Here is an 18,788-nt window from a genome sequence, read left to right on the forward strand (position 1 = left end):
TACCATTTCTGTTTCCATGGAAATGCTAGCTGGTGGTCAGGGATGAAACGATCTGTTGCCAATTTCAGCTGTGGCTGGCAGTTGGGACCAGTTAGTGCTGGTTGACGAAAACAAGTACAGTGTATTTATTTTGAATATGTATATATATAACAAACAAAATTTCATTTTTTTTTAAAAGAGAAATTTTTGGAACACCGTTCCCCTTAGTAGCTAAGGAAGAATTGAAGTCTCCTGCATATACATGTGAGGTTTTGGATCTAAGGACAGACCTCGGGATTTGGCCCATTGGATGACTGGTCGTCAGATATAAATTTGGTTTTATGAATTAATCTAATCTCTCCATGCATAGACAAGGGCCCCAATTCTGGGCCTTAACATTGCTCCAGCAGCTTAAAGGGGCTAGAACATTGGCAGATCCACCAGCCAGAAATTCCCCCCCTTGCAGGTGGGTTCCTATGCAGCATAAGGTCTTATGGTGTCTCCATTCACAGCCTCTGACAAAGGGTTATAATGTAGGGCAGACCCACAGACATGGTCGTGGCAGGTATTCTGGGTTGCCAGACAGCTCCTAGGGTTATCCCCTCTACCCCTAGGGAGGCATGAATCTACTTTTGCTCCCTCTGTGTTGGGCCTTCTGATCTGCACCCGCTAAGAGGTGCAGCATAGAATCTGGCCCAAGATATCGATCAGGATGGCACTGTGAAAGAAAGTCTCTGACTGATGAGGGTGCAGAGACTATATATGAGTCCAAGGCATGGTACCGGGATGCAGCAGCCAGTTGTTACAGAATTATAGCACCAATGATTATTATGATTTAGGCTATTGCTCATGGAGAATAGGGCCCCAGTGTGCTGGTGGTGCACAAAGAAAAAATCCTATGCAGAGATCCACCTTACCTTTACAAAAATAATTGTTTTAAAAAACTTTTAGCAGCGAGTGTATTGCCGGTGAAAGGTGCCAGATAGAGGCAGTGGTGCTGGAACAATTTGCAGAGTGGGTGTGCTGAGAGCCATTGAACCAAACTGTAAACCCTATATCTGATGGAAACCACTTTAAACCAGGGGGTGCATCAGCATCCCTAGTTCCAGCACCTCTGGATAGAGGCCATGAGGCCCCTGGACTGTCAATACACAAAATGGGGACAGCTTGGGAACTTGCCTCCGCAGGGTCCTGAAGTGACCCTGTGTAGGGCAGAGAAGGGAAATCCGTCTCCATAGCCCATTCAGTTCTTGTCCTCTCCAGTGAGTCTTATCACCGCATGTGTTGGTGGTTTGGTGATGTGCTTATCTGTGGAAGGACGGCACCGTTTTCAGATCGGTGGAGCTAGCTAGTACATTTTTTTTTCTCCTTATGAATAATGTTGATCAGGGTTTCTCAAACTGGGGTCGCCGCTTGTGTAGGGAAAGCCCCTGGCAGGCCGGGCCGGTGTGTTTACCTGCCCTGTCCGCAGGTCCGGCTGATCAAGGCTCCCACTGGCCATGGATCGCTGCTCCAGGCCAACAGGAGCTGCTGGAAGCGGCACGGGCCAAGGGACTTACTGGCCACCGCTTCCAGCAGCTCCCATTGGCCTGGAGCAGCGATCCGTGGCCAGTGTGAGCTGCAATCTGCCAGACCTGCGGACAGGGCTGATAAACACACTAGTCTGGCCCACCAGGGGCTTTCCCTACACAAGCGGCGACCCCTGTTTGAGAAATCCTGATGTTGATGAAAATGAAAAATTTCTTCTGAAAACCAAAATTGGGGTGGGGTTGGGGGAGCTGGTTAGCAAAAACTGGGGTGGGGAAACATTTTTCGGATGGTGTTTCAAGTGCAAATTTCTAACAACCCCACCCCCCCCCCAACACTGTCAAAATAACTTTTCAGTGGAAAGCTTTTGATAAGCTCTGCTAATTGATTTTAACTTCAGATGTTGGCACTTGTGAGAGTTGAGGGTGGCTTAAACAACAGAAAAATAAATAGTTCTTTTCATCTGTTTCCCTGATAGGCAATAAGCTAAAGCCTCAGAAGAGTCTAAAAGCCCCAATCCGGCAAACACTAATTAGCTGCTTAATTTTGCACACGTGAGTACCCATATGAGACAAAGTTAAGTATGCGTGTGTATGTGCAGGATCCTAGCTTTATTTTAGAAAGTGCTGGCTATTTTTAACCACAGTCTTAGGAGAAAAAACATGATGGTAAAAACAGCTCTATGCCAGGCACATTAATTAGATTGTAAGATCTATGAGGCAGGGACTGTCTTTATGTTCTGTGTCTGTACAGAGCCTAGCACAGTGGGGTCCTGATCATGGGTGGGGCTTTTAGATGTTACCGTGATATACATAAGAGGCCAATGCCACAATACCACACACAGATTCACCCATCAACATGAGACGCAGAGAATAGACTGGGAGTCCGGTGGCACCTTAAAGACTAACGGATTTATTTGGGCATAAGCTTTCATGGGTAAAAAACCCACTTCTTCAGATACATGGAATCATCTGAAATGTGTTTTTACCCACAAAAGCTTTTTACCCAAATAAATCTGTTAGTCTTTAAGGTGCTACCGGATTGCTTTTGTTTTTGTGGCTACGGACTAACACAGCTACCCCCGATATCAGAGAATAGCTTGGGTATGTATGTGGTGGTTTGAGAATGTTCTTCCTATCTGCACATGCTGGATCTAATTCACCCTGAGATAACTCCACGGAAGCCAACAGTTAATACAACAGAAGAATCTGGTCCCGCACAAAACAGCGGCTGCTGCACAGATGCCTAAGCATCAAATTTTAATCTGTTTCCACGAGAGGGCGTCGTTGGCTCAGGTTTTTAAGAAGAAGAGATGAAATTCTGGAGGTGTTTTTGCTCAGTGAATTTTTGTACTCCAGAAAAGCAGAGAGGTAAAACTGTGTGAAATTGTCAGGTTATTTAAAAAAAATTAATAAGCTGAGGGGAAGTGGTACAAAATGTCGCCATTGGTTACTAAATGATTGGCTTTTTCTGGAGCGGTTTAGACGTTATAGCAACTGATTAGCAAGTGAGCAGCTATTTCTAGAATTGCTTAGTAATTGCTTAGAAATTCTAACAATTGCTTAGCAAATTCTACAGTTGATTAGTAACTGTAGTTAGTTACTGGAGAGTCATTAGTAATGATTCTAGTATTTGTTGAGAAATGTTTTTAATTGGTTGGTAATAGATTCACAATTCTGCTAGCTATTCCTGTAACTGGTGAGTCTCTCCTTTTTATAGGAGACGAGTCTAGACAAAAACATCACATCTGAAATCCCCTGACCCGGGTGACAGTTCAGCTCTAACACTAGAGCCAAAAACTTTGTAAATTTCCACCAACTATACTAGTCTGAACCCAAATCCTGGATTCTGACACCTCTCAAACTTCAGGAAAGTTCTTATCTGACTTTTTTGATGTGGACTTCTCTCTCCTTTTTTTACTCTGTGCCATGGTATGAGAACAAGCTGCAGCGAATGGCTGTACATTTATAACGAACAGGAAATACTCCTTTGCTTTCTATGTCCCTGACAAAGGAAGGGATGGAGTCTGGCAGCTGTATCATTTTAATAATCATTGATAATATTTTCACATGCGCAGGTTGAAGTAAGGGTGATCAAATCTCACATTTCAGGGCTTTGGGTGCTGATAGCCTGGAGCAAGCAGGAAATCATTCCCCTGTCATTGTTGTTTGTTTTTTATTTGTATTGCAGTAGAGCATGGGAGCCCCAGTCATGGAGCAGGACCCCATTGTACTAAACATACAAACACAGTGCACAGCTGGAGAGGTTTGCACTGTCCTCTGAAGCATCAAGTATTAGCTATTGTTGGTGCTAAGATTCTGGAGGTCAATGAGCCGATGCACAAGAGCAACTCTATTCTTCAGTGCTGCTGCTTCTCATCTTAGGTGGGAGAAGATGAGTGGACAATGGAAAGAAAGACCCTTTAGAGGCAATCTGACTGATCCAGAGAGGAAACTATGCTTGTGGACAGATTTACAAACCTGGGAAAGTTTCAGTCCCAGCAGTCGGCATCTAAATGCCTGTGGACAGATGGGTAGAGATAGATAGATGGGTAGTTAGTAGAGGCTGAGTCTTGCATTTCTGCACTGGGATAGTAGAGGGTGTTGGCAGCCACTTTGCACAGTCTGTCCCACCAGAGGCCACATCCTGGATAACAGATGTGGTGAGGGACATTCCAAAGCAGTTGATCTTTAGAAGGCCTCCAGGAGACAAAGGAAGAGGTTGTACCAGCTGATACTACAGATGCCCAGCTCTTCCCTCTTGTGGGGCATAAGTCAAGCAGAGGTTGTCACATGCACTGTCTTCAGTTGGGTGAATATTATCCCCTGTGAGTAAACCCAGCCATGTATAGAATATCAGGGTTGGACAGGACCTTAGGAGGTCATCTAGTCCAACCCCCTGCTCAAAGCAGGCCCAGTCCCCAGACAGATTTTTGCCCCACATCCCTAAATAGTCCCCTCCAGGATTGAACTCTCAACCCTGGGTTTAGCAGGCCAGTGCTCAGACCACTGGGCTAATAGTGGGAGCTGGGTGAATATTGCCAGAAAGGTTTGCTGCAAACATCCGATGATTTAAATGAGCCTGCTTTGCTGAGTGCATGTGTAATGCCGACAGACCCCAGTTGTCAGCGGGCAGGATTGAGCTGGGGACCTCCAGAGCTAAATGCATGAGCCTCTACTGCATGAGTTGAAAACCAACTGCCTGTTAGCTCCGGCTGTAGAACAGACTCATTTCTCTCTCTCTCTCTAAGCGGTCTTGGTACCCCACACCGAGGAGGTGTGTGGGTTACACACGGCCCTGTTCTGCATGATTTCTAGCACATGGGTTCACCAGCAGGAGCATTTGCAGAAACCTCACATTTTAAGCAAACGTCAATGGTCGTTGACGGAAAGTGGTTATCACATTCAGAGTGATGCATATTTGTACTTGAAAGTCAATTCTAAGAGTTCTCCTCCTCCAGTGGGGGCAGAAAATTCTCAGGTGGTATAGGCGTCCAATCAAAACAGACTCCTTTTTAAATATTTGCAAGTGAGCTGCCAGCCACAAACATTTTCTGCTAATGCTCTTGGATAGCAAATATGAGGAAACTGCAGTCGGTTTGCAGAAGATTGACCAGGAAGCAAAATGTTTTGAATCAGTTACCCCTGTGTGAATTAGTTGCTCAGCACTAAGTTATCCGTATACAGCACCTTCTATTCCCAAAATGCTTTCCTAGCAATGGCTGGAATGCAACCATAACTGTTCAGGGAAGGCAGCAATGAAAGAGGGAGAATTTTGGCTAAGGGCAGTGGAAAATATCACAGACAGTCCACAAGGAAGAGACAGGCCTGAAAGGACACATCTGAGAGGCGCATGGAATAAATTGCAGTGGCTGAATATATCTCCTTTAAGCTGAAGGGTTGGAGACCTCACTTGTGATTACAGGGAGAGTAAATGTAGCAAGGCCAATGCTTAAACTTTAAACTGTCCACACCTGCAGGAAAAGGGGGAGTTTAATCTAGCACCACTGCAAAGCACTAGAATCTCCTCTGTTCAGCTCACTGCAGGAAGCAGCCTACGGATCATGCCCAGCCCCAAGCAAGTGATTCTGTCTGGCTTATGCACATGAGATGCAGCATGCCCAGGAAGCCCAGAGGAATTGAGTCAGGGCACCTCTTGTTCCATTCACATGACCCTCCCGCTTGCATTCCATCCAAGGGCCTGTGGGCGTTAACCATGAGATCACGTCCCGAGACGTTACTTCATTCAGACAATGCCACTCTGCCAGGTTGTTGGCGAGGGGTGAGAGGCGTCTCAGACTCTGAGGCTCTACAGTGGACTCCAGCATGCATGTGTGATGTGTGTTCATGGTACACACTTGCTCCCATTTTGTGCTGGCGGAAACCCAGCTTGCCAGCACTGTGCCAGCTGCGTGGGGTCTAGTTTACATTACGCAAAGGTGGTTAGCAGGCAGAGGAGCCTGTAGCCAGGGCCTTCCCTACCCAGACATGCCCTGTGGGAAGTAACAAAGCTGTGAGTAAATCCATCTGACTCCTGGATTTGCTGACATGAGCTCTGCGGTGTTTATATAAATCCCAGACTCTCAGATGTTATTCCATGTAGATGTCGCATTGCACAGACGTGTTCCCAAAGTGCATCTCCTTCACAGTTCCTACCACTGTACACACCAGATCCACATCACGCTGTTGAAGCCGGGGGCTCCCAAGCGCTGTATATTTCCTATTCATAAAAGCTGAGAGGTCATCAGCAAGTCTGGGGTTAAAGCTGAGCTGTTGCATGCCACCTCCTCCATCACCCTAAATCCTGTTTCACAAAACCATGCATGTCCTGGGGACAGCTACTTCTAGAACGATGTCCCCGCCCCAGAATGAGGCTCTTTATTTTAAGTGATATCCAGAGTTGAAATCCCAGTTTCAAACTTTCCCAAACTGCCCCACAATTCAGACCCAAACTCTGCTGTGCAGACCCAGAGCTGGTTAGTTCCAGAATGGCAGATGCAATTCTCTCCCTAGATGAGATAGAATTGCACATTTTAATTCATAAATTGGAGACCATTCAAAGGAAAGTGGCAAGATTTGTTACAAACGCTGCAGGGGCTGTCAGCATTGAACCAGTCACTCATGTCATGTTGGATTTGAATCGGTTTCCCTTTGAATGAATGTACAGGCAGATCATAAGAGTTACATTTCTATCCCCACCTCCACCCAAAGAGCCTTTCACCTCTGGCTCACAGGTTCAAATCCAGTCCCAGCTACAGTGACCAAAAGTTATCTGGTGGCTGTTTGGTGGCCTGCGTGAATTGAGTTTGAGGGTCTCAAACCACTTTCCACCCACTCATGTGTGCACATCGCCTAAAACAACTATCCGAACTGGCACAGCTTTGTGTGATTCTGGGCAAGTCACAGAAGTCTGGTATGTACCTAAAATTTAGGTCGACCTAGCTACATTGCTCAGGGCTGAGAAAAGTCTCACACCCTGTGTGACATAGCTAGGTAGACCTAACCCCTGCTATAGACACAGCCAGGACTCTTCTGTCACTCTGGCAACTGCCTCTCCGAGAGATGGATTCCCTACACGGATGGAAAATCCCCTTCCATTGCTGTAGGAAGTGGCCATGCTACAGCGGCACAGCTGCAACGCCGTAACTTAGCCACTGTAATGTAGACCTGCTCTGTGTCGGAGGAGTGTGATCTGCACCACAGGGATAATGGCACTGTCATTCCCCACGGCGGAGTGCGGATAAACCCGTTAAAGATTGGGTGGTGCTCAAATACTGCGGTGATGGGGTCCAGATAAATTCTTGGGACAGAAGGTGTGGATTCTGTTCCCAGCCCCGCCACTGATCTGCTTGTGTGACCTTGAGCGAGACCTCTTTACTTTTCCACTGTTTGTCTGTCCTCTTTAGATTATAAGCTCTTTAGGGCTTTTGGTATATAGTGCCCAGCCCAACAGGGCCCCAATCCAGAGGCGGGGCTTCTAAGGACTCCTGGAGGGCCAATAATAATCATTCATTCATCTCTTTGCACTGCTGATATTCCCAGCCCTTGCTGGAGAGGTTGATCTATTGGAGCAGCTCATGGTGGGAGAACCCACCTGCCTTTTAGGGTTCATGAAACCTCTCGAACTTATTTTTAAAAAGTTTGGAGTTTCATTAAACTTTTTGGAGTTTTGCTAAAGTTTTTTCTTCTCTTTTCTCTCTTTTTTTTCTCTCTCTCCTTTTTACCCTTAATTTAAACCATTGTTTTTCAAAGGAAATTTAATGTGAAAAACATGTTTTGTTTTTATACTCACTGGAAGCCTGTACTAGGCAAGGCATCGAGATTCTTCTCTGAAAGTCATTCTGGCCCCGCTGCTGAGGCTGACAGGGTGAAGCTAAGAATGTGTTGTGCCATGCCATGCAGCAGCACAGGACTTGCATTTCACTGAAGCCCATCAGAAGTGGAGCCTTCAAGCTACCAATAATCTCGAACCCTGATTTCTGAATAGGTTGTAAGCCTGGCAAAGTTAGATCCCTCCCTCCTGGCTAGCAGATCGCTGAGCCAATGTAATTTTTGTCATTGCGGTTCTCTGAACAATTCCTCTCTTTCCGGTAATGAACTATGTAAGTTATGGTCACATCAGACCTGCCAGGAGGGTACTGATCCAACTTCTAACTAAGGGCCCGATCCTGTGAGATGCTGTGCACCTTCTGCCAGGTGCTGACTACCCTCAAAACCCACTGAAGCCAATGGGAGCAGAGTGTTCTCAGCACCTCGCAGCATCAAGGCCTCAGATGCCATTTTGCAGCTTCCTTCTCTTCCCTGTGATTCAGTGGGAGCAGGATTGGGTCTTCCATGGGAAAAGCTGACAGTATAAATAGCACTTTCTTACTCAATGTCTCTGCTCCCCACCATGTGTCAAGCTGTGAGTAATAGCTGCTTGTCTTGCTTTCATTTCTCTGGTTAGTGCGGCATTGACAGGATGGTTCTGCAAGAGCGGGCTGAATTCCATTCAGCCCCATTCATCCTCCTCCATCACAGTGTCAACTGACATTTGCTTGCAGGATCTTTGTCACAGGCAATGACGTGCAAGGGGCAGGACGAATGCAGCTGGCTCTTCAGACCATCTAGGTGCAGCTTGCAAGGCAGGTTTTGAAGTTGCATATTGAGCAACTGTGACCCATCATTGAGAGGGAATAGACACAGAACCCTGGGATGGGCCAGATTGTCCCCTCCTGCCAGAAGACGGGAGGGTTGGGTTGTGTAGAGGTGCGGACTCACCCCTGCGGCACCTCCTGCTGGTGAGTTCCAGCTCCAGAGCGCCCTCTGCAAGCTGGTGATCTACCTGTCCTCTGGCCTCCCTGGACCCCGGTGCCCCTTTAACTGGGATGCTGCCCCCTGGCAGTACCCCACCAGCCTGGGTCTCCCCCTCCAAGGGGAACCCCCACCCACTATCCTCACTTTGCCTCAGTCTTGGCTACTGCCAGTCATCACTTAGCCCCTGTTTCCTGGGGCAGACTGCAGTGTACAGCCATTCGTCACAGGTAAAGGGGTTTGGACCTGCTGCCTCTGCCTACCCGTGGGCTGCCCCTTTGCAACCCCAGTACCCAGTTGGCCTTACCCTAGGCCTGCAGCCTGGGGCTTTCCAGGCCAGAGCTCCCCAGCTCCTCTTGCCTTCCCCCAGCCCCGCTCCACCTTAGGTACCCGGGTATGCTCCCCAGCAGCCAGACCCTTCTCCCTCTAAAGGCAGAGAGAGACTGACCAGGCCCTGTCTCCTTGCTTCTTACAGGGACCAGCTGGGCCTGAGTGGGGCATGGCCACAGCTGAGCCTACTTTCCCCAATCAGCCTGGCAGAAAGTGCACAACTTTTGGCCCCCCAGAACCAACAGACCTTGGGTGATCTGCCAGATGAAAGGACGATCTGCACAGACATCTTCTTGTACACCGGCTTTGGGGAACCTCTGCTCCTCACACTTCTCTGCGCTTCCCAGCAGGCTAACAGACTCTGGGTGTTGCTCACTTTGGAGCAGATTCCCTGCAAGGATGAATGTAGGATGGGCAGGACAATGCATTAAGCAACCCAGTCCCCTGCCACCTCCATCCCCACATGCAGATCCCACATCCGGTAGCGTGCCCTCCTCACAGGATGAGGAGGGAAGGGGAGGCGGTGGAGGAGGCAGCACCCACTTCTGCCAGAAAAGGGGAAGATCGCCCACAGAGGCACACCTGAGCATGCAGCGCTCAGCAGGATCCTCCGGCCCAACATCCTTGTTCATAGTCACTTTCCTAGCTCTAACCAAGCTCTGCAGCTGGTGTACATCGGCACAGCTCCCTCTTGAATTGATCCTCTGTGCCACTAACTGCCACGGTCACCTATTGTTATGGCCTTTGTCCCTTTTCCAGCTTACTCATCCCCCAGTCAGACTCATTCCCGCAATAACTTATGGCAAGGAACACCAGGGGTTTTGTGAAATTACGTGGCCCGGGTCCATCATGCATGACACAGTTTGCTGCGCAACTCAGGCAGGCATGTAGTGTAGACAAAGTTATGAGTCAACACACAAGTAGGCTATGTGGGTTCCTAGTGCCAGTGGTTCCTCTGTCCTGTTAGACGTCACGGGCTAAACTGTGCCTTGATGTATAAAGGGTACAACTCTATTAAAGGCACCTGGGTTGGGTTTGCTCTGGAGGAGCAGACACGGTGCCACATAACAGAAGTGTAATCAGTGGGGGGTGTTGCAATGCAATATTTCCGTGACGTTTCAGACACACATCTTTGTGCACCATGTTATTTGGGCGATATTACTGCACCATCTGTATTTGAGCAATACCCTTTTGTGCAAATATTTGTTGTGCACTCCTCCTGAATTAAAATTCTTGGACCAAACAGATCAAAACATCTTGCACCCATTAGAATAGGACATTGATGGCAAGATGATTCCTTTGACTTGCATGTCTTGGAAGGGACTTTGGACGCGGTGCTGTTTTCCCCATGGCCCAGAGCAATCTTGGATGCCTCTGGATGTGCTCATTCAGGACTCTTCCTGTGCCCCAGATTGTCTCCCCACTACGCTGTGTCCAACTGTTTTCAGTTCAAACCAGGCAAGTGACTTGGGCAGAGAGTCTGGGTCATTAGAAACATAACCTCTTCAGCGACAGCTGAAATCTTGCCATCCAGCCTTCCCCTTTTCTTACATAGCCTGGCACTTGTGCCCCAGCCCCTATCCTAATGATCAGACAATTACATGCATAACTCAATCATTTCATAAGGAACCAATTAAGGCAGCTATAAATCTATGTGCATCCACAGCCTGGAGAAATCAAATACAGAGCCCAGTGAACACCATAGACAAGAGGCATCTGGTCCTTCATTCAGATGGGAAACCAGCTTCATCAGTTATCAGAAGGGTAGCCGGGTTAGTCTGGATCTGTAAAAAGCGACAGAGTCCTGTGGCACCTTATAGACGAAGTGGGTATTCACCCACGAAAGCTTATGCTCCAATACTTCAGTTAGTCTGTAAGGTACCACGGGTCTCTTTGTCGCTTTTTACAGCTTCATCAATGACTAGCTGCTTCTCTTCAGTAGTAACAACATGACTCTACCGACTTCGGTACAACTTTCCCATCTCCAAGGTACTGTCTATATTTCTCTGCTTTCCATAGCTCTACTTCACAGCCCTGGTCATGTTTCTTATGCCTTTCTTTTCAGGCAGTTGGGGCCATAAACTTTAATGTGCTTCGGTATTGATGAACATGTTTTAAAAATCTCCAAGTCAAATTCAGCCATGGTGTAAGTGGGCACACGTACATTGACTTCATTATACCTGCTTATGCCAAGGCTGAATTTGCTCCTCCATGTTCTGACATGTAACGAAAGAAAAGGACCTCGCAAGAGGTCAGAAGTCAAATCCTGGCCCTATGGAAATCAGGAGAGGTTTGCCATTGACTACAGTAGGCTAGATTTTACCCAACTGGGACACACAAGAGCTACTGGAGGATTTCAAGATCACACATTTTGCTTTGTATCTTCAAAGCATACTAACACCAACTAATTGCAGCAATCCTCTTAGTGCTCTTGAAAGGTAACCGAGAATTATGTCAACATTCTGCAGATGCATAGGGGTCAAGGCCCTGACTGTCTGCGGTATTTAGGTGCCTAACTCCCACTGAACATATTGGGTCAGACCAGCGGTCCATCCAGCCCAGTATCCTGTCTTCCGACAGTGGCCAGTGCCAGGTGCCCTGGAGGGAATCAACAGAACAGGGAATCATCAAGTGATTCCTCCCATCGCCCATTCCCAGCTTCTGGCAAACAGAGGCTAGGGACACCATCCCTGCCCATCCTGGCTAATCACCATTGATGGACCTGTCCTCCACAAACTTCTCTAGTTCCTTTTTGAACCCTGTTAAAGTCTTGGTCTTCTCAATATCCTCTGGCAAGGAGTTCCACAGGTTGACTGTGCCTTGTGTGAAGAAACACATTGAAGTCCTTGGGAGTTAGGCACCTAAATATAATTGAAGATCTAGGCTCAAGTGACTTGTGAGAGAATAAGTGGCAGAGCTGGATTAGAACAAAGAAAGTCCAAGGCTCTTAGCCTTGTGCAAGCGCTCGTAGACCACTCTGCCTCTCAAGCCAAGTGCAGAAGATGAACAATGTTCCTGTAGGCAAGGGGTACAGGCTGATTTCTGACCTGTTACTATATGTATTATGGTAGCACCTAGAGGTCCGAAGCAAGATCCTGGCCCCACTGAGCTAGACACCGTACAGACACATCGTAAGAGACAATCCTTATCCCAAAGAGATTACATTCTAAATTGGCAAAACAGACAAAGGGAGGATTATTAGTCCCATTCTACAGATGGGGAACGGACTCCTTCCAGGCTAGTGAGCTAGTCCACCAGCTCATAGTGATATTGACTGGTGAATGGATAGAGAACCATTGAACCGGATGAAGAGCATAGGATGGCACACCAGGATTAGAAAGATACCCAAAAGAATGCAAGGTGAAGAAAGCAAGGGGAAGAAGCATCCTCAAGAACAGAAGAAGGCTGGAGCAAACTTACGTCTGAGTAAGAAACCGAGTCAGGTTCTCTGGACTTTGCCCAGCATAACTGACGAGCAAGAGGCCATAATACCAGGAAAAAGAGAACCACCAGGAGCAAGAAGGAGGCTGATGTGGCTTCGAATGGGGCTGATGCAAATCTCTGAGGATTAAGGAGGTGATGTCCTGGAAACTGAGAAGGAAAGAATCAGGAAAGAATATTCAGTTGGATGAAGCTTGCAAAGACAAAGCACAAGCGGCTCTGTGGCACTAAAGATGTCTCTGGGCTGGAATAGCTTTCAGGCCACCTTCAGTGGAGAGAGGGGTCAGGATCAGGGAAACAGCCAGCGTGGGGCCACATCTGGATTCAGTTAGAGTCTTGGGTGTGCTGCAGGATCTATTGCCATGGGATTGAACACACATGGATCAAGTGGCTTAATATAGGGCCAGGTTTTCTATCTAGGTGGCTTTGAAAATCTGGGTCTAATTCAATGTCTATTAAAATCAATGGAAAGACTCCCACTGACTTCGGGGGGCTTTGGATCAGGTCCTTCTAGAGCGAACAGAGGCAAGGAGATGTAATGAGCTGATAGACGTGTATGTATGCAGAGTATAATCCGAGAAGAGATCTGCAGGCCCCGAGGGGTTAATGGGACCCTGAGCAATAAACAGCTGGGTTCACAGAGAGCAAACCTGTGCCAGACAAACTCAATAGCTTTTCTGATCGAATTACAGACTTGAGTTTACGGAATGGGATGCAGACAGCGTAATAGATTGGAACTTTAATTAAGCATTTGACACAGCGCCTTGTGAAATCTTACCCAAATAATTCATTCAAATTGCCTGGGATACAAGCACTGCCACATGTGCTGAAATCTGGCAGGAGGATAGTAAACAAATGGCACAGTGTCAAGTCGGGGTGGGGAGTTGGTTTGCTGCAGGACTGGGCATCAGGCTGTTTTGTCATTTAACCCTCTTATTGTTAATAGTCTGGAAGATGAGAGAAATGGGGTATTAATTAGCTGTGCAGTAGGACATGTTGCAGCCATCGGCTTGGCTGGAGAGGGAAAACAGCAGTCAGGAAAAGCAGCTGCACTGGGATAAAAGACCAAGTAGTGGAACTAGGTACACCTATACCTTGATATAATGCTGTCATTGGGAGCCAATAAATCTTACTGCGTTATATCAAACTTGCTTTGATCCGCCAGAGTGTGCAGCCCTGCCCCTCCGGAGCACTGCTTTACCGGGTTATATCCGAATTCATGTTATATCGGGTCGCATTATGTCGAGGTAGAGGTGTATTTTTAAGGTGATATCATTAGTATCTTGCATTCCCCGCAGAGGCTTTATTTGAAGAAACCAGGGTGAGTATTCAGGGGGAGTCTGACTTGATCAAGACCAAACATCCAAGGGAATCAGATTTGGAGGCATTAGTCTTTGAAGGATTTGAAACCCTCTCTCCCCATTTTGCAGGATTGGAAGTGTGACATGAAAAGATTTCTTGGGTAGGAGAATATAGCTCAGTAATTCTTGGCATTTCTTTGGGGGTTTTCATCTTCAAAGACTTTTGTGAATATTAACTAATTAATCCTCAACAACTTCCCCGCGAGGTACCATAGGATGGAGCAAGAAACATTATGTTTGACAGATGGGGAAACTGAGGCATGGAGCTGTGAAAGAGCTGGCCCCAGGGGAACAGAGGAAGCTAGCCTCAGAGCTGGGATTAGAACACAGCAGTGCCTGATGTCCAGCTCTGGGCTCAGACCCACTAGTCTGTATATATCTCTCCCCAGCTCCATGGATGAGACCATGGTCTACAAGCAACTCTCTCATTCAAACTACATAGAAAGCGTGAATGGGGGGGAATGGAGCCATGAGGCAAACCCACTAAAGTGGCATCGCTCTGAATAAAGGGCCAGTTGATTTAAATGGGCATAGCTCCATTGAAGCTGATGGAGCTGCACCAGTTTATACTAGCTGAGGATCTGGCCATTTCCCTTAATCAGAATATTAGGGTTGGAAGAGACCTCAGGAGGTCATCTAGTCCAACCCCCTGCTCAAAGCAGGACCAGCCCCAACTAAATCATCCCAGCCAGGGCTTCATCAAGCCAGGCCTTAAAAACCTCTAAGGATGGAGATTCTACCACCTAAATAACCCATTCCAGGGCTTCACCACCCTCCTAGTGAAATAGTTTTTCTTAATGTCCAACCGAGACCTCCCCCACTGCAATTTGAGACCATTACTCCTTGTTCTGTCATCTGCCACCCCTGAGAAGAGCCGAGCTCCATCCTCTTTGGAACCCCCCTTCAGGTAGTTGAAGGCTGCTATCAAATCACGCCTCACTCTTCTCTTCTGTGGACTAAATAACCCCAGTTCCCTCAGCCTTATCCCTAGCTCTTATTCAGCACTTTTCATCAGTAGGTCTCAAAGTACTTTATAAAGAAAGTCAGTATCGTTATTCCCTTTTTACAGATAGGGAAACTGAGGCAATGAGCAGGGTAGTGACTTGCCCAGTGTCACCTACCAGGCTAATGGCAGAAATAGGGATACAAGCCAGGTCTCCTAGTGCTTTATCCATTAGGCAACACTGCCTTAATACTGTGCCTGAGTGCTGAAGACATCTCAGAACAACATAAGATACACGCTGAAGTCCCTGGGCACAAGTAAAGAATGGAGCTTTGCCCTTATATCTTGGTTCCCTGGCATTGCTGGGCTTACATTTGGATTGTGTGCCAGATCCTTTGGTGATGTAAACCGAGGCAGCTCCACTGACTTCAGGTTAGCCACACCAATTTACACGGTCCTCTGAGCCAGATTCCTAACCGTGTGTTCAAGAAGTACACGGCAATAATGCACAGTTGTCGTTTTCTATTATGTGACACACAAAATGTGCCCCTCTTGCTATTTCTTGTGCAAAATGCTGTTGACAAAGGTCAGCCTAAAAAATTTCCTGTCCAGAATAAAGCTACCTCTGTATTCTATGTAATCACCCCCCCTGCCTAGGCAAATGCCTAAGTAAATAGATGGTTCTTATATTACACCCTGAAGGTCAGTGGGTTGGGGCTCTGTTTAATCACAGAGCAAATTCCTACACTGAAGTGTCCTCCCCCCACCCCACCCCACCCACTCCTGCTGCCTGGTGTCCCATGTTTGTTTGTAGGTTTTTCTATGGCATTGATCATCAGTTGTATCAGAGCAGCTCTTGACTGTTAGTGGATTACATCCCTGTGGGGTGGGGAGCTATCAATGCCATTTTACTGGTGGGGAAACTGAGGCTGATAGTGAGAATAAATTATTTGCCCGAGGCCCCACAGTAAATCTGTTGCCGAGCTGGGATGAAAACCCCATTCTCATGTAGCTCTAGCCTTAAGAAGCACTTTGCTCAATGCCACTAATGACTTCAATGTCTTGTTGCAAATTGGAGCCATAATTTATATAGCAGAGTGTAATTAGCCCAAACAAAGGAGAGAAGCAAGATTCTCTTGAAGAGTCATCTGTGGTTCAGGGATTATGGAATGAGATTAAAGAAGATTGTTTCTTTTTCCCTCTTTAATGTACACATAATTTTAAAATACCACTACAGAGCAAAATACCATTGGAAGCCGCTCGATCCAGAACAATGCCAGCACCCAGACAGCTAACCCGAGTCGTTTCAACAAGGGAACAGAATCAGACAGAGAAGGTCAAGTGCAAGGTTACCATTTATTGTGTCTGTAAAGAATTGCTTTATCCCTGCCCACCAAACACTGTAACGGCACCAAAGCCTGTTGCAAAAGCCAGCCTTACGATGTCCCTCTCTGGGGAGGGCAGATCTAGAAGAAACATTTTGGCCTCGCCAAAGAGACCTGTTTCGTTTCTTGGGTGCTCAGCCTAAGCTCAGGCACCTATGATCTTTTATCACTAGACAGAAAACATACTGTACTTGGTTTTTCCGGCATGGCTTCTCCCTTTCCCCTTTGGCCTGTGCTGCTGTTATGGCTTCCTATTTGCCAGCCATTCCTTTTTGTTTTGACGTTAGGCTGACAATCACAAGCGCACCAGGAAAATGTGAAAAGAGGAGGAAGGATCATCTGTTGATTACAGCACAGGACTGGTTGTTAAGTTCTGTTCTTGGCTCTGCTACAGAACTCCCCCCCCCTCCCAGCGTGACCTTAGGCAAGCCACTTCCTCTCACTGGGCCTAAGTTTCCCCAGCTGTAAAATGGGGATAATGATACTTCCCTGCCTTCCAGGCATGCTGAAGCTAAATTCATTAGTGCTCAGAAAGGGACAGATCCTCAGCTGGCGTAAAGTGTCATATCTTCATTGACTACAGTAGCTAAGCTATGACAATTTATATTAGCTGAGTATCCCTCTTCCTCCATACTTTGCAATCCTTGAAGGGACACTCCAGAATTATGTTCCGAGAGGAAGAAAATATGCCATGCTTTGATCTTTTCCCTCCCCAGCACAACGCCATAGGGCATCTGACCAGCAGTTCTGGCAGTCTGCCTCCAGAGGTGGCCAATACTTGATGCCGCCGAGAAAGGTAACCTCCTCCCCATAATGCACCTGATCCATTGTGCAATGCCAGGGGAAATCCCATCTTGGCTACTGCAATGAGCAGCTTGTGCCTTGAAGCGGGTGGATTAATGATCCCTCTGTTGTGCTGCATCCTTGTGCTTGCTGATTTAAATCCAGCCACAGAATTTAACTCTACGACTCCCTGCCCTTCCGTGGGCAATTGCTTAGAGAAAACACAGCAAAGGTCCACGTGCTGCAACAGAAAGGTACAAGGCAGGCTTGAACGCCGGCAACTAGCCTCTGCCACTGCCCAGGCTGCTGCCCCTTTGCTGCTATTTTTAGTGACGTCTCTGCACAGAAGCTGGAGCATTTTAATTTGGTAGCATTTGACATGCACTGTGCATGGGTGTGATGACTGCACACGGTGCAGGATAATGGAGAATCTGGTTCTGTGCATGGCTGGCCTTTCCTGTTTCTTATGATTCTAGCTGTCTGGAGAGAGTTGCTCCCTCCACGTGTCATTTAGCCCTGGCTGGATCTGAACTAATCCCCCACCAAACTAGGACTCAGGGATAACTGTGAGATAGCATCAGCAGCTCTGAGATGACATGCTCTGTGCGGCAAGATCACTGCTCCATAAGGCAGAATTTAAGAGAGAGGGAGTGTGAAGCAAGGGAGGTCCCCTGTGGCATCTGGAAGGGGCCTCCTTTCTGAAAGACCTTGGATCAGTTTTGCAGAGTGAGTGACCTCAGCGGAGGCCAGTGTTAAGGGTCTGATGTTTCCTGAAGTTGTGAAGTACAGAGGGACAAAAAATAAAGGTGACAGGGGTTAGAAAAGACCTCTGAAACTGCTGCAGGAAGAGGCAGAGACAATACAGCATGCGTCTCTGCTCTACTCAACCCCAGGGAAGCTGGGACCAAGTGTGGTTGGAGTGGGGAACCCTGTAGCTATGCAGAATGTTATTCACATGTAAGTGATACCACTCCAGGTTCCCTTAACTTCCACGCCACCCCAGCACTGGTGTTGCACAGGCCTGGGCAGATGAGTCAGTGGCCTCTGAGGAGTGATGCTAAGAGAGGGAAGGGAGCCAGGCAGAATCACAAAGCAGCTAGAACTTCCTTTCTCTGTATTTTCTCTGGATTGGCAGGTTCTGGAAGCCACTTCCCTTCCCCATTCTGGCCCTCCCACCCCTGTGTAATATCTATGGAAAGCCTGACGACATTTACTTTGCAGACTCTCCTTGGCCTCACAGACATGGCACCAAGCATAGAAGTCTAAGCAGAGGACTGGGGACCAGGACTTCTAACCCTCACTCTGACACTGAATTGCTCTATGATGCCCTGTCCGTGCCTCAGTTTCCCCCTCTACAAAATGTGGATAACACTGTTCTACCAGAGAGGCTGTGAACTTTAATTCATTAAGATGTACAAAGTGCTTTGAAGAAAAAGACTGCATAACAGCAAAGTAGTATTAATATGATCTGAAATTACTGGGCACTTGGCACCAGGATTAAGAGGGTGCTGTAAAACCCAGGTCACTGGACAGCTAGATTTAACCTGAAAGAAAATCCCAGGCCCAAGCATGGCTGAATTTTGGCAAAGTTCAAATCGGGGTCTGGATTATTTGTTGCCCTACAACCTGTGCGCGCGCGCACACACACACACACACACACACACACACACACACACACACACACACACACACACACACACACACACACACACTCTCTCTCTCTCTCTCTCTCTCTCTCTCTCTCTCT

The sequence above is a fragment of the Gopherus flavomarginatus genome, chromosome 24 (genome assembly GCF_025201925.1).
Source record: "Gopherus flavomarginatus isolate rGopFla2 chromosome 24, rGopFla2.mat.asm, whole genome shotgun sequence".
Taxonomy (NCBI): domain Eukaryota; kingdom Metazoa; phylum Chordata; order Testudines; family Testudinidae; genus Gopherus; species Gopherus flavomarginatus.